Here is a 15,441-nt window from a genome sequence, read left to right on the forward strand (position 1 = left end):
TAGAAAACGTGGTATGATTGCCAATGAGACAACTCTTCATCAAAGAACAAATGACATAGAGGTTAACAACTATGTGTCAGCCTTTAACGATGAGCAAACCCATATTGTGTAGCAAGCTATAAAAGGCCTGGAAAAGAATATGAAATAATTGAAACGAGAAAATTATAGGCCAGATTTATTTACAAAACAATAAATGAAAAACAAATATGATATACAGCAAGAAACGAAAACCACTGAATTACAGGCTCCTGACTTCGGACAGGCGCATACAGAATGTGGTGGGGTTAAACATGATGGTCGGGATTTAACTTGAATGCTCTAACAAGCTCTAGATAAACATTTAACATAATCGTGTAAAAGATTCAGGCAATTGGAAGCTTTTAGTATTTCCAATTATTAAATTAATATAGAATTATTAAATTTATTCAAATTGATATTTGTAATTCAATAGATTTTATTTTTCATTTACAGAAATAAGTTGTCTTTACTCATGTTATATCTTATTTCTGTTGTTAAAACATTACCAGTTATATCATTTTTAATGCAAAATGTAGCTACCTGACCAACAGCATCTCAAAGAAAGATGGAATTGTGTAGTTTTGTAGTTAAAATTAAGTAAAAGATTGGTATTGTTTAGTAGTAGGGGGTGCGATTTTTTTCTGTTTTTTTTTTTCTGTCGAGTTGTTGTTGTAACAATTTTATTGTATAACCCTTGTAATAGAGACATTATGGTATCTTCTTTTTAGCTAACCTGGACGAAAGACCAAGTGAGCTTTTCTCATCACTTTACGTCCATCGTCGTTGTCCTTGTCCTTGTCCGTTAACTTTTACAAAAAATCTCCTCCTCTGAAACCACTGGGCCAAATTTAACCAAACTTGGCCACAATCATCAACGGGGTATCTAGTTTTAAAATGTGTCTAATGACCCTGTCTGCAAATCAAGATGGCTGACATGAATAAAAATAGAACACAGTGGTAAAATGCACATTTTGCCTATTATTTTGAAAAATTCTGAAAATAGAGAAATTCTGACAAGAGCAAAAATGTTCAGAATGTTATGCTCCAACTATTGTCCATTTAAGTCAAAACTGTCAGACGACTACTTATAGGAGTTATTGCCCTTAAATTTTACCATATTCAAATTTTTTTCTTTATTACCGTGAAAATTATAATAGATAGACAGAAATTTTACATAGCAAAAATGAACTGAAAGACAAGATCTTCAAATAAACCATACGGTCGAAGTCTTCAGTCATCTCATTATTGGACTTATTGCTCTTGAATGATACCGGTTAATTGTTTTACATTTTTTAAAAATTTGTTGTCTCCCCTGAGACGAAAGTCGTAGTATGCGAGACATAGGTATTACTATCCGGTGGCGGCAGAGGCGTAATCTATTTGTATAAAGCTTTATATTTCAGAAGGTAGAAGACCTGGATGCTTCATACTTGTATGCAGATACCTTCTGTTATAACGTTTCCTTCTGTCATATGCCCATTGTCCTTGACCTCATTTTCATGGATCAATGAATGCTTGAAAAAAATTACAGTTTTTTTGTCATGTGAATTTCTCCTTATTATGAGTAATAGGATAGCTATATTTGATATATGGGTTCCTTGCAATGTCTACTTGTCCGTCAGACAGGGTCAACCTGACCTCAACCTCAATTCATGGATCAGTGATCAAGGTTAAAGTTACATGATTAGGTCCGTTTCTTGGATACTACAAGCAGCAGGTCAACTATATGTGGTGTATGGAATGATTGTAAGGGGTACATTTCAGACTGGCAGGTTTCATCTGACCTTGACCTCATTTTCATGGTTCATTGGTCATTGTTAATTTTTTGTGTTTTGGTCTGTTTTTCAAGTACTGTAAGCAATAGGTCAACTTTATATGGTGTATGGAATGATTTTAAGGTGTACATGTCTGTCTAGATGGTGTCATCTGACCTTGACCTCGTTTCCATGGTTTATTGATCAATGTTAAGTTTCTGTGTTTTGGTCTGTTTTTTAAATACTAATAGCAATAAGTCAACTATAATTGGTGTATCGAATGATTGTAAGGTGTACATGTTTGTCTAGCCAGTATCATCTGACCTTGACCTCATTTCCATGGTTCATTGGTTAACATTAAGTTTTTGTGTTTTGGTCTGTTTTTCGATTACCATAAGCAATGGGTCAACTATATTTGGTGTATGGAATAATTGTAAGGTGTACATGTCAGTGTGACAGTTGTAATCTGACCTTGACCTTATTTTCATGGATCCTTAAGAATGTTAAGTTTATGTGATACTTGTAGTAAAACCTTTATCTTTAAGACTTTCAACATAAAATCAATGGTCAGTAAAACAGGCGAGACATTTCAGCATGTGCACTCTTGTTTACTATTATCTTGAAAACTATGATAGATAGAAGGAAACTTCAGAAAGAAAAAAATATCAGCAGGATAAGATCTACAAATATGTCAACATAACTGAAATTGTCAGTTAACTCTTAATAGAGTTGTTCCTCTTTAATGATGATTTTTGTCGAGCCTGCGACTATTGTCGCAGAAAGCTCGACATAGGGATAGTGATCCGGCAGCAGCGGCGTAAGCTAACTTCTTAAAAGCTTTATATTTTAGAAGCTAGAAGACATGGATGCTTCATACTTTGTATATAGATTTCTTATGTTACGAAGTTTCCGTCTGTCATATGTCCATTGTCCTTGACCTCATTTTCATGGTTCAGTGACTACTTGAAAAAAAAGTCAACATTTTTTGTAATGTTAATTTCTTTCTTATTATGAGTAATAGGATAACTATATTTAGTATGTGCGTACCTTGCAAGGTCCTCATGCCCGTCAGACAATTTTCATTTGACCTCGACCTCATTTCATGGATCAGTGAACAAGGTTAAGTTTTCGTGGTCAAGTCCATATATCAGATACTATAAGCAGTAGGTCTACTATATTTGGTATATGGAATGATTGTAAGGTGTACATGTCCAACTGGTAGGTGTCATCTGACCTTGACCTCATTTTCATGGTTCTGTGGTCAAAGTTAAGTTTTTTGAGTTTTGTTTTTTTTTCTTATACTATATGCAATAGGTCAACTATATTTGGTGTATGGAAATATTTTATGATGTACATGTCAGTCTCGCATATATTTGACCTTCACCTCATTTTCACGGTTAATTTCTCAGTGTTAAGTTTTTGTGTTTTGGTCTGTTTTTCTTCAACTATAAGCTATAGATCAACTATATTGGTTGTATGGAAGGATTGTAAGGTGTATATGTCTGTCTGGCAGGTATCATCTGACCTTGACCTCATTTTCATGGTTCATTGGTCAATGTTAAGTTTTCATGGTTAAGTTTGTTTCTTAGATACTATAAGCAATAGGTCAACTATATTTAATGCATAAATTGATTGTAAGGTGTACATGTCTGTCTGGCATGGTTCATCTGACCTTGACCTCATTTTCATGGTTCATTGGTCAATCTAAAGTTTTCTTGGTTAAGACTGTTTCTTAGAAACTATAAGCAATAGGTCAACTATGTTTGGTTAATTGAATGATTGAAAGGTGTTCATGTATTTCTCGTTTGGTTTATCTGACCTTGACCTCATTTTCATGGATCATGTTAAGTTTATGTGTTACTTGTAGTAAAGCTTTATATTTAGGACTATCAACATAAAATCAATGGTTAGTAAAGAAGGCGAGACATTTCAGCGTGTGCACTCTTGTTACTAAAAAGTGGTTATTTTTTTAAGATGCAGCTGGGCGACACAGGCTCTTTAGAGCCTCTAGTTATTTATAACTGTGATGTAACCTTTTGGGTTAACATTGTGTAAAGCAAACATCAATTAATCAATATTTGTTTGTTAGATTCAGCTTACATTTATAAAGGAAAGGATTAAAAGTTGACTTTCGAAACATGGAATGTGACATTTTATATTATTACAGAACAGACTACAGTGTTATGCAATATAAATATTCAAAAACCTATCATTTTTTGTACCAAGAGTAGCAGAATTGTCTTTTTGGCACAGTGTTCTCATTTTCTCATGACATTTTTTTTTGTAAGGTAATTTGCTTTATATTTCAACCAAATTAATTTGTTAATATTATACAGGTTGTGCATCATTAGAAAGAAAAATCAACTGAAGACAAAACTAGAACCAAATAAACAGCAGACAATTATATGTCTTTCAACTCATTGTTTGTTAAAATCCAACCATAAATACCTTCCAATTTTTTTTTTAAAATGTGCTATCATATGAAATGTATAGCAAAAAATTGCTGCTGACAATTACTTATAATTGTGATTCACAATATTTATAATAACAATTTTTTTCATAAAATCAAAATAATTGTTTTTACCTTTATCTTGATTAAAGTACATCACATAAAAATGAAGGAAACTAAGAGCTAAGAGTTCATATTGAATTTCCATGTTCACATGTCCATAATAATTAATCAACAAAAGAATGATAAAATTAACACTATAACGTATCCTGTTGTATATAATGTAGTGAAAACTGTTGCTATGGTAATTATGCTATAATAATAATACAAATATTGAACAGTTTCTGAAAAGAATATTGATGAAAATTAAGATATTGATGAAAAAATGATTGCAGTCAATTAATGTCAGTGTAGTAGGAAACAACATTTTCTGTCGGATTTTCAGACATGGAAGGAAATTACAGATTAGGATAAGAAAATTGTACACAGGTGTAAACAGGTAAGTTGATATTAATTATATTTAGTGTTTTTATAGAGTTTAGTAATTTACTTTGATTTAATTTTTCCTACAAAATATCTCCCTAGTGCTGAGGTAATTTTTGATGGAAAAAAGATTTTGTATCAAAAATGGGTCTTCTATAAAGCCCTTTTATAACTTCTTTGCTGGTGTCAAATAAAAACAGTCCACAGAATTGAGACAATCTCCTAAAATGCTTTGTGATTTTTTGATAGGAGAAAATCTCTACTTTTTTAAATATGAAAGATAGCAGACAAATGGGTAAAACCTTTAGAAACAAATTTCTAAATTTTGTAAAGTTTAGTATAAAACAAATATTTCTTTTTTCAGAATTTATAACACGAAAATTTTGTGTTGTGTTATTTTGTTTATCTTTTATACTTGTTAAACTTCAAGAGCTTCCTAAAGGAGAGATCGCATACCATTTCTTTTTTTGAAGGGATGCTTTTACTGGAGTTTGTTTTAACAATAAAAAGCCGATAATAAGCACTATTAAAGACATCTTAATACAATATATGAAAGAAAATCAACTGAGAGCTTACATATCAATTTAAATCTATTAAGTTAATTTTATATTATATATATATGGTTATACATGTATATGAATTAACAGAAAACAAATAATTGTTTTAACATACTTTGTTATTTCCTAATAACTTCACAAAATGTAGAAAAAAGGCTTGTTGTCACAAATTTGATTATGATGTTATTAGATAAATTGGCATTTTTACCTATGTACCCTTTTTTCAGCAATCCTTCATATTTAAAAGAAATATAGATTTCCTCTTATCAAAACTCACAAAGCCTTTCAGGAGATGTCTCAATAATGTGAACTTGACATCAGCAAAGAAGTTATATAAGGGCATTATATCTAGGACTATTATATAATACTAGAACACACCTGCTTGACTAAATTAAAGTAACTCTGCCTTATTTTTAGCCTGGATTTTTAGTATTTGTATTGTCATCTGATAAATTCATGCTGATTGTAAGATGCACAGTTTTCTCTGCTTTCAAAATATCTTTCTGTTTGAATCTGTCCTGGTTTTCTTACTACAATAAACTTGTTATAAACTAAATTTTTTTTCAACTAATTAACCAAGATTAACAGTGGTATTGAGGTTGAAGAAAACAGACTTGTTAAATAGTGTATTATAATGTAACATAGATATAAAACAGCTACTGGAAGAATTCCAGGTTCTCCTGATAGGGGAGGGATTCACAGAAGGTTACAACTGGAAACTACATGTAAAATACTATTTGTATCAGTATCTGATTCGATCCGGAACTTGTTAATTATTGGTAATATTAATTATGTTGAAAACTTAAGGGCCTGGAATTTTGTAATTTTTAAACAACACCATTGTCCAATATCAGTTATATATTAAGTTGAATTCTTTGGAATGTCGTTTTAACGTCATGCCGGCTAACAAATTGGCCCTCGTTTTTCAGCTCACCGGGACCCAAAGGGCCCCATGTGAGCTTATGCCATCACTTGGCGTCCGTCGTCGTCGTCATCTGTCGTCGTAAACTATTTCAAAAATCTTCTCCTTTGAAACTACTTTGCCAAATACCTTCAAACTTTAACTAAATGTTTCTTAGGGTATGTAGTTTATAAATTGTATCCAAAGTTTTGATCCAGCGACAAACATGGCTGCCATGGCTAAAAATAGAACATAGGGGTCAAATGCAGTTTTTGGCTTATATCTCAAAAACTAAAGCTTTTAGAGCAAATCTGACATCAGGTAAAATTGTTTAATTGGTCAAGATCTATCAGCTCTGAAATTTTCAGACGAATCGAACTACCCATTGTTGGGTTGCTGCCACCGAATTGGTAGTTTTAACAAAATTTTGCAGTTTTTTGTTATTATTTTGAATATTTTTATAAATATATATAAACTGTAAGCAGCAATAGTGTTCAGCAAAGTAAGATCTACGAAAAAGTTAATATGACCATAATTGTCAATTGACCCGTTAAGGAGTTATTGCCCTTTAAAGACAATTTTACACAATTTGTTCATCAAGTTTGCTAACATTTAAAAATCTTTTCCTCTGAAACTACTGGGCCAATTACCTTCAAACTTTAACTTAATGTTCCTTAGGGTATCTTGTTTATAAATTGTATCCGAAGTTTGTATCCATCTACAAACATGGCGGCCATGGCTAAAAATAGAACATAAGGGTCAAATGCAGTTTTTGGCTTATATCTCAAAAACTAAATCTTTTAGAGCAAATGTGACAGGGGTAAAATTGTTTAATTGGTCAAGATCTATTGGCCCTGAAATTATCAGACGAATCGAACAACCCATTGTTGGGTTGCTGCCACCGAATTGGTAGTTTTAACAAAATTTTGCAGTTTTTTGTTATTATTTTGAATATTATTATAGATATATATAAACTGTAAGCAGCAATAATGTTCAGCAAAGTAAGATCTACAAAAAAGTTAATATGACCATATTTGTCAATTGACCCCTTAAGGAGTTATTGCCCTTTAAAGACAATTTTTCACAATTTGTTCATCAAATTTGCTAACATTTAAAAATCTTCTCCTCTGAAACTACTAGGCCAATTACCTTCAAACTTTATCTAAATGTTTCTTAGGGTATCTTGTTTATAAATTGTATATGAAGTTTGTATCCATTGACAAACATGGCCGCCATGGCTAAAAATAGAACATAAGGGTCAAATGCAGTTTTTGGCTTATATCTCAAAAACAAAATCTTTTAGAGCAAATGAGACATGGGGTAAAATTGTTTAATTGGTCAAGATCTATCGGCCCTGAAATTATCAGACGAATCGAACAACCCATTGTTGGGTTGCTGCCACCGAATTGGTAGTTTTAACAAAATTTTGCAGTTTTTTGTTATTATTTTGAATATTATTATAGATATATATAAACTGTAGGCAGCAATAATGTTCAGCAAAGTAAGATCTACAAAAAAGTTAATATGACCAAAATTGTCAATTGACCCCTTAAGGGCATACGATACAGTTTTGATCCCATATTGAAATTTTGATGAAAATTTGCATATAGGCTATTTGTTACCTGATTAAATCAAATATGTAATAAAAAATATACCATCATGTGCTACTTTTTGAGTAAATTGAGGTTGAAATTTCAGATATTTCCTCAAAATTCGGATTTGTGGACGTATTTTTCCTTTCGACAGAAATACATAACTTTTTTGTTTTAAAAGATAAACACAAGCTGTTTTTTGTTAAATTATTTGTAATTTCTTTTTTATATAAATGTTCTATAAATTTGTACATTTTATTTTTACAATTAACTCATATCTATCAAATGTTCATGAATGTAGAAAAATAATGTCATTTTTTGCTGTATATTTATCAAATTTTAAAAAATTGCACTATTGACTTATTCATGAAGATTGGTACACATAATCTTCATACGTAATCAAACCAAATGTCACTTTAAAAAAGAGGGGTCCATGAACTCGTTTTCAAGTTAAATCAGTTTGAATGATAAAAATCAGTCAAAAACTGCATCTTTTCTCGATAAGTCACAGTTTGACGTCGCGAAAATAACAATTTACGTTAGCAACGTCATTACCTCCCCTGTAACTGTATCATATGCCCTTAAGGAGTTATTGCCCTTTAAAGACAATTTTACACAATTTGTTCATCAAGTTTGCTAACATTTAAAAATCTTCTCCTCTGAAATACAGGTGAGCGATTCAGGCTCTTGAGAGCCTCTTCTTAGTATTATAGATGTTATCAGGCAAAGTTGACCTTAGATGGATTTTGCTATTATTTTTAGGTCCTTTTTTGGTCAAATAGATCTTCAACTGTTTCTGTACTTAAACATCCTTGGCTTTCAAATATTTGGCTTTGAGTGTTCTCGATGAAAGTAAATCCATAAAAGGGCTTCATACACATGAAATTTATAGTGTTGTTTTCATTTTTTTTTTATCCCTTATTACACTTTTTCACTGGATGTGCTCATTCATTTTCTTTTAAAAATCTATGTAGATTTTTATGAATGACAAGAAAAATAAGATGACATTATTAAGTTTCAAAATGTGCAGTTTTAACCTCTCCTTGTTAGCCTATTATCTCGTAAAATGTAAAAATTTTCTCAGCTTCCTGGATACCACTTACGTATTGTTTAAAAAGGTTTATAGACTTTTTTATAGCACCATAATTTAAACGAGACAGGGATAATGCCCCTACACCTTTAGAAAACTATTTGATTTCCTCTGATGAACATGTCTGCTTCATGTGGTCTGCTTGTGACTGCATGCTAATGTACATGACAAGTACTAAGGAACCAATTGTCATGCAACCATAGAATTTTTGTGCAGGTCAACCTTGGATAACTCACCATGTTACATGAAATACGGTCACATGACTCATATTTAAGTAAAAATCTACAATTAAGACAAAAACAGTCTTTCAAGGCTACCCTCTTCTTGTCCTTTTGTAGTAATACCTATGTATTTTGTACCTAAATTCATCGGTCACCACTCATTAAAGGTCAGTTTTCTCTAGTCCCTTGCTGACCATTATATAGATGTAACTGTATTTATTTCATGATAAGTTAAATTTCACTTAGTTTTGTATCCGAGTTCAATACTAAGATACAAATTTTAAATTTTCCTTTGAAACTGTGTTTCAAAATTTATAGGAAAATGGAAAAAGAATATCTTCTACTGAGGTTATTTATTTGTGACAAATACAAGGCAGGACACTTAACACTATTGGATTTGTATCTATGCAAGTAAAATAAACTGTTACCTAAAAGCGGGATTGATTAATAAAAGATTGGAAACGCTTTTAAATATTATATACCGTAATACAGCCCCAGAGATTTTAGTTCATGCACAAAATCATGAAATTCATATCTGATAGGTTTGTCAATAAATTTTTCATATAAAATTTATAAATGTCATATAGTTTAGGATTTCGTGTCGAGATATGTCCCTTAATTTGAATAAATAAACGTACTTGAAGTAGAAGTAGAAATAATATCCACAGGTTTTAAAAAACAAATAAAAAATTAAAGGTTTGTTTTTATAATTTAAAAATAAACTCAGCTGTTTGGTTTAATTTTACGATCGAAACCTTAAATGAGTTAAACAAATTAATTTCAAGTGCTTACTTCTATTCAATTTTCTAAAACATGACAGATATATAATATTGAAACCTGTTTTGACTAGGGTAAACCTAAGGTAGATTACAACATGTTTGAATTCAAAAACTTTTTAAATTTATACAAAAAAGCTTTAGATAAAATTCTATTTTTCTGTAAATAAACCAACTTGTTGTAGTCCTGTAATGATATAGCTGTCACTGGACGTGAAGCATCAACGCTCAATCAAACATGTAATGGTATAGCCCACATCTCTTTTTAAGATAACAGCCGAAAGAAAATTGTGGTCAACACATGTTTGGTTTTGGTTGTAAACTTTATTTTGTATATTTACTTGCTGCCTTTAATGATGTACTTAGGTCAGGTTTAGGAATTTTTGTCAGATGTTCGAACTCCTTGGTTTTTTCCTATGATACAGGGTAAAATATTTTGCCCCATAACACCCATTTTTCTTTTCATATAAGACTTCAATAGCTCATAAAAGGTCATTTACCAAAATATAATCAGATTCTAGATTTCCTTTCTTTCGATTTGAGACCCAAATAATACCAATGCAAATATACGGTATAAGTCCGAGCCAGTCTTTTCCTGCCATTTTTTAAAAATCAAATATCTCGAAAAGGAGCCCCATAACCTATCAATATTTTTAGCTTATTTTGTTCCTTAACTAATGCTCTTCTGACTTATAGTATCAATTTTAAATTCTAGATTTTTTTAATTGCACCTAAGTACATCCTTAAATCACTATATCATCTTGTGATGCTTTGCATTTTAAATGTCATTAGTATGACACACATTTCACATTCATGTGTGTTATACTGGACTTTGTCTTTAATTGACTTTGATTGACCTTAATTATGTGCTAATTGACCTAATGACGTTGAAGATGTAATCACTTATGATCTGTGACATCAATAGAGCTGTGATTACATGAAAACATTTTATACCATTTAAGGTCAGACAAACAAAGACATGCTTTGTTTTTTTGAGGGAGATACTCATTTCCTGAGGTTAGAGGTTTGTGGGTTGGCCTGCAAGAAATACATGAATACAAGAATGTGAAAGGCTTTTATTCTTTCATTTTACCTGGGAAAGTATTAGTCCAAGAGTTCACATCATTTTTCAACTTTTTATGCTTAAATTCTGAGGCAATTATAGTGAAAAATTATTGATAGTTTTTTTTTAAGGAAGTAAATAATCGCTCTTCTTTAGATAATTTAATGTATCATTCAATAAATTGAAAAGATGATGAGAAAAATTGATTAATTAATAATTATTCCATTAACGGTATTTGAAATAACCTAACATTGCAAGCTAGGTTTGATCTTAAAAAGGTAATCTGTAAGTTCGATCAAATTCCATCACCAGTTTAGTAGTAGATGTTTTAGGTATTATAAAAGAGGGTGTGGATGGGGTTTACAGAATAGAGGATAATAAGCCAAATCTACAGAAAAGTGGACACAAAAAAAAAAGAATAGAGAATAATTGGGTGCTAGAATATAAAGAATAAAAATTAAGGGTCAAAATGAATAAGAAATAGAGAAAAAATGTTCAAAAATTTAAAGGATAAAGAAATGAAGAACCCCCATCCCTCCCCACCCCATCCAGACCCTCATTTTAGGTATTATAAAAGAAAAAGAGCAGAAATAGATGATATAAAATCTGGAGTAGCAGATCAAAGTGCTCGTTGATTAAGAAACAGGAAGAACTGTTAGATGTCACATGGTCATCTGGAACATTAGAAAGCTTCACAAAAAGTATAAAAAATCTTTTTTTAACTCTTAAGTTAGTATCTTAAATACGAATTTCGAGTTTGTTTGCCATTGGAGGAAATAAAGTGCTTTCCCATAAATTTGTTGCACCACAACAATAAAAATCTTACGTGATGTGATAAAAATTAATTGTTTTACGTACATCATCAGGTGATTCTTCTCAATATTGTGGTCATTAGTTGTAAAATCACGAAACTCAAAAATGGTGCATTCTGTGACATGCATAATAGCAGTTCAGTGCCTAGAAGTAAATTACTTAAGCTGTAAATAAGTGGATAGTTGTCTCATTGGCAATCATATCACGTCTCCTTATTTTATAAGACACAGAAACAAAGGTTTATGAATAAATCAAGAGTGAATTCAACATGAATGACCAAATAGATATAAGAAGATGTGGTATGAGTGAAAATGAGACAACTTTCCATCCAAGTCACAATTTGTAAAAGTAAACCATTATAGGTGAAAGTATGCCTTCAACACAGAGCCTTGGCTCACATCGAACAGCAAGCTATAAAGGGCCCCAAAAATGACGTGTAAAACCATTCAAACAGGAAAACCAACGGTCTAATCTATATAAGAAACAAGAAACACTTATGAACCACATCAACAAACGACAACCACTGAACAACAGGTTCCTGACTTAGGACAGGTGCAAACAAATGCAGCGGGTTTAAAATTTTTAACAGGCGCCAACCTTCACCCTTACCTGAAATAATGTGATAGTGTAACATCGAAAGACACATTATAAAATATCAATTGAAATGGCTTAACTCAATCAAAAGACATATTAACAAAAACAAGTAAACATACACTGAACGAATAAATTTGATCTTTGACACAATGTAAATACAAAATTAATAAAAAAGGGGTGAGATGTAAAACAATATCAGAAAGACTATAACCTTGAACGAAATGCCGTTAAATAAAATGACGTACACAGGTAAATAAAAATAATTTTGTTGTAAGGAGTACATGGAGTATGGAAATATTTTTTTACAAAATAAATAAATTTGTTTTTCATAGTACGAGAACAGAAGTGAAAATTGATCGTCATACTAAATACTTATCAAAGGTGGTATATATTAAAAATAGTGAGACAAGATATAACACAAAATAAGTAAACATTAAATAACAAAAATGCATTAAAAATTGTATCAACAGGTCAAATTAACACAAAAGTATGATTTGAGAGTGTCTGATACATGTAGTAACAAATTCTCAATTACAGTACCTTGTCTCTGTCAATTTGCATTTGAATTGGTCTTTCTTTTCTAATGGTTGTCTATATATGGCAGAAATAAATGCAATAACTATAAAATCTTAAATTGATTTGTACGGGTCAATTGTAAACAAAAGTGTAATAACATTGTAAATAAGTTTTGTAGGGTTGTATCAATAAAATAGACATAGTGGTCATTTGAGAAAGTCGTAAAAATAATTCTCAAATTAGTTCATTTATTTTTTCCGTTTTTAAGCCAATAGAATTTTGAAAGACTCAGGTTTGGATTACAATGATAAAAGGGGTGGTGGTGGATTTAGGGAATACCACCTGGAAAAACGGCTCCTGCATATTTATACATGTAGTTGATTTTTACGTGATTTAATAAAAATGTGAAGAAAGGGGATTCTTTTCCCCTGAAGGTCAGTTCACCTAGCTTCATTTCTCTATCACTATAAAGAAGTGATTTTTTTTTTATTATTAAAATAAGGAGATGGGATGTGATTGCAAATGAGACAATTAACTATCCACCTAAGTTCAAATGAAGTGGATGTAAGCAATTATACGTTAATGTACAGCATTCAACAATGAGAAAAACCCATACAGTCAGTTCCTCTAGCATCACCTTTAGGAAATATTTAAATAGATTCCATAATTATTTTTTTTTTTCAAATTAATATTTTTGGTTATTGATAATCATGAAGCCCTCAGAGGGGGTCTCAATGGGGGGGGGGGGGGGGGGGGGGGGGTCTGATCCCAGAACCCGATTATTATTTTGTCAGATTCCTGTATCTCGCTTATCATTGTAATAATAACGATTGTAATTTCAGGTGTCCCACCCTACTTCTTTTCCTGTTTTATCGGACAATGATTTGACCCATGAGTCACACTTATAAAAAATCCTGCTTCATGCTTAGACCCCAGTGAGATCCACCTCAGAGTATCAGAAATTAGTATATCAGGTTTTTATATAGACTGGTATCCATATAACAAATCTGATGTGAAACCATAACTGTTACAGACACAACAAATACAGCAGTGTTCAGTGTTATACTAACAAACAAATTTGAACCCACTGTTCTATGGCTTATTTAAAGTTTATGGACACAAATTTACAAAATAGATTGAAAATTTCTCTTGTTGATTATGGAAATCAATTTTTTATTAAATCTACAAAGTTGTGGTAAATTTTTTAAGTTGATGCCTGTTTTTTTTCAGGATTTACATAGTGTCATACTGAATTGATCTACGTAGTTAGATTTAATCACATTTATTGAATCCACAATAACGCTTGGGTCTTTCTTTACAATCTACGTAAAATCTCAACATTTCTAACCAGTTTGTTTAGGTTACAAAATTATTCAATTGAAAGAATCAATTTCAATCAATTTTAATAGTGTTTCCAGTAAATATGTTCACCGTAAGGATGTGATAATTATTGTACAGAGTTGGGTAAACAACAGACTAATTAGAAATTTAGATACAATATATACACTGGAAACTCAGAAGTGAAATATCGTAGAACAAAAATAGACGTAATTGTGGAAATAAAAGGAAATTTTAAGGTAAGATATAAACTTCTAATGTATTTTTCTTTGATTACATATACATTGTAATCAGTGGTAGGCTGAATGTACTTTTTGAGAAGGCTAGATGGGAGCTAAAATAAATTCCTAAGATGGAAGGAAAAAAGAGTAAGTAAAAATTTCCTATGGTAGGAGAGTAAGAAAATTTTTACTTGCATAGAAAAAGATATCGAAGGACATTTTTTAAAGGTAATTGTAATATCAATTTTTATTTTTATTTTTTTAAATCGAAAATAATTTGAAATAGACAAAAATGCGTAGTCCACTCACAAAATTCTGCTTCTCACACAAAAGAATCAGAACCTTATCCAAGATAAAAAATAAATTTTGATTGACAATTTTTTATTTGGTTCTACTTTTCAAGAACTTTAGATAAGTATTAGAATGATTTGGTATTTAAACAGATTCCAAAGAAGACTTCTATATTTTGCTTCAGTCATATCAAAATAGTGTAACTCTTTATTTTGGTATGGTATGTTTTTTTTTTTATTGCAGTAGAATTTTAATGGCATTTGTTGTTTTTTCTGAACTGTAACTTTTTGAAAAATCTACCCATTCTTAGTCTTAGCATTGTCAGTTTGAAATACTATTGTTACATGTTTAAAGCTGTTTTTCTATAACCAACCATTAAGGATCTGCAAGCATCACATTGTTTGGTTTAGTCTTGATAATGAAATTAACACTTAATAAAGATACCAATGTAAATAACTATGTTCCGTGATAATTTTTTTTGATTATTTTCCTTGTATAAATAAGTGTTGAGACAATATTGAATTTAATATATTTCAAATTGAAATCAATATTTAAGGAATGGTTAGAATTAAAGAATTGATCTAATAGGCAGTCCAATGTTGGTGTTATTCAAAACTTCATCATATTACATAAGTTAATTGGATTTCAATATTCCTTCATTCAATATCTATACTACTAAAGGGAGAGACCGATTTCATTGAGCCGCAACTCCTCTGAAACCATACAAAGTCGGAAATATTTGTGATATGACGTATAAATGTAGT

The sequence above is a fragment of the Mytilus californianus genome, unplaced genomic scaffold (genome assembly GCF_021869535.1).
Source record: "Mytilus californianus isolate M0D057914Y unplaced genomic scaffold, xbMytCali1.0.p SCAF_9, whole genome shotgun sequence".
Classification (NCBI taxonomy): domain Eukaryota; kingdom Metazoa; phylum Mollusca; class Bivalvia; order Mytilida; family Mytilidae; genus Mytilus; species Mytilus californianus.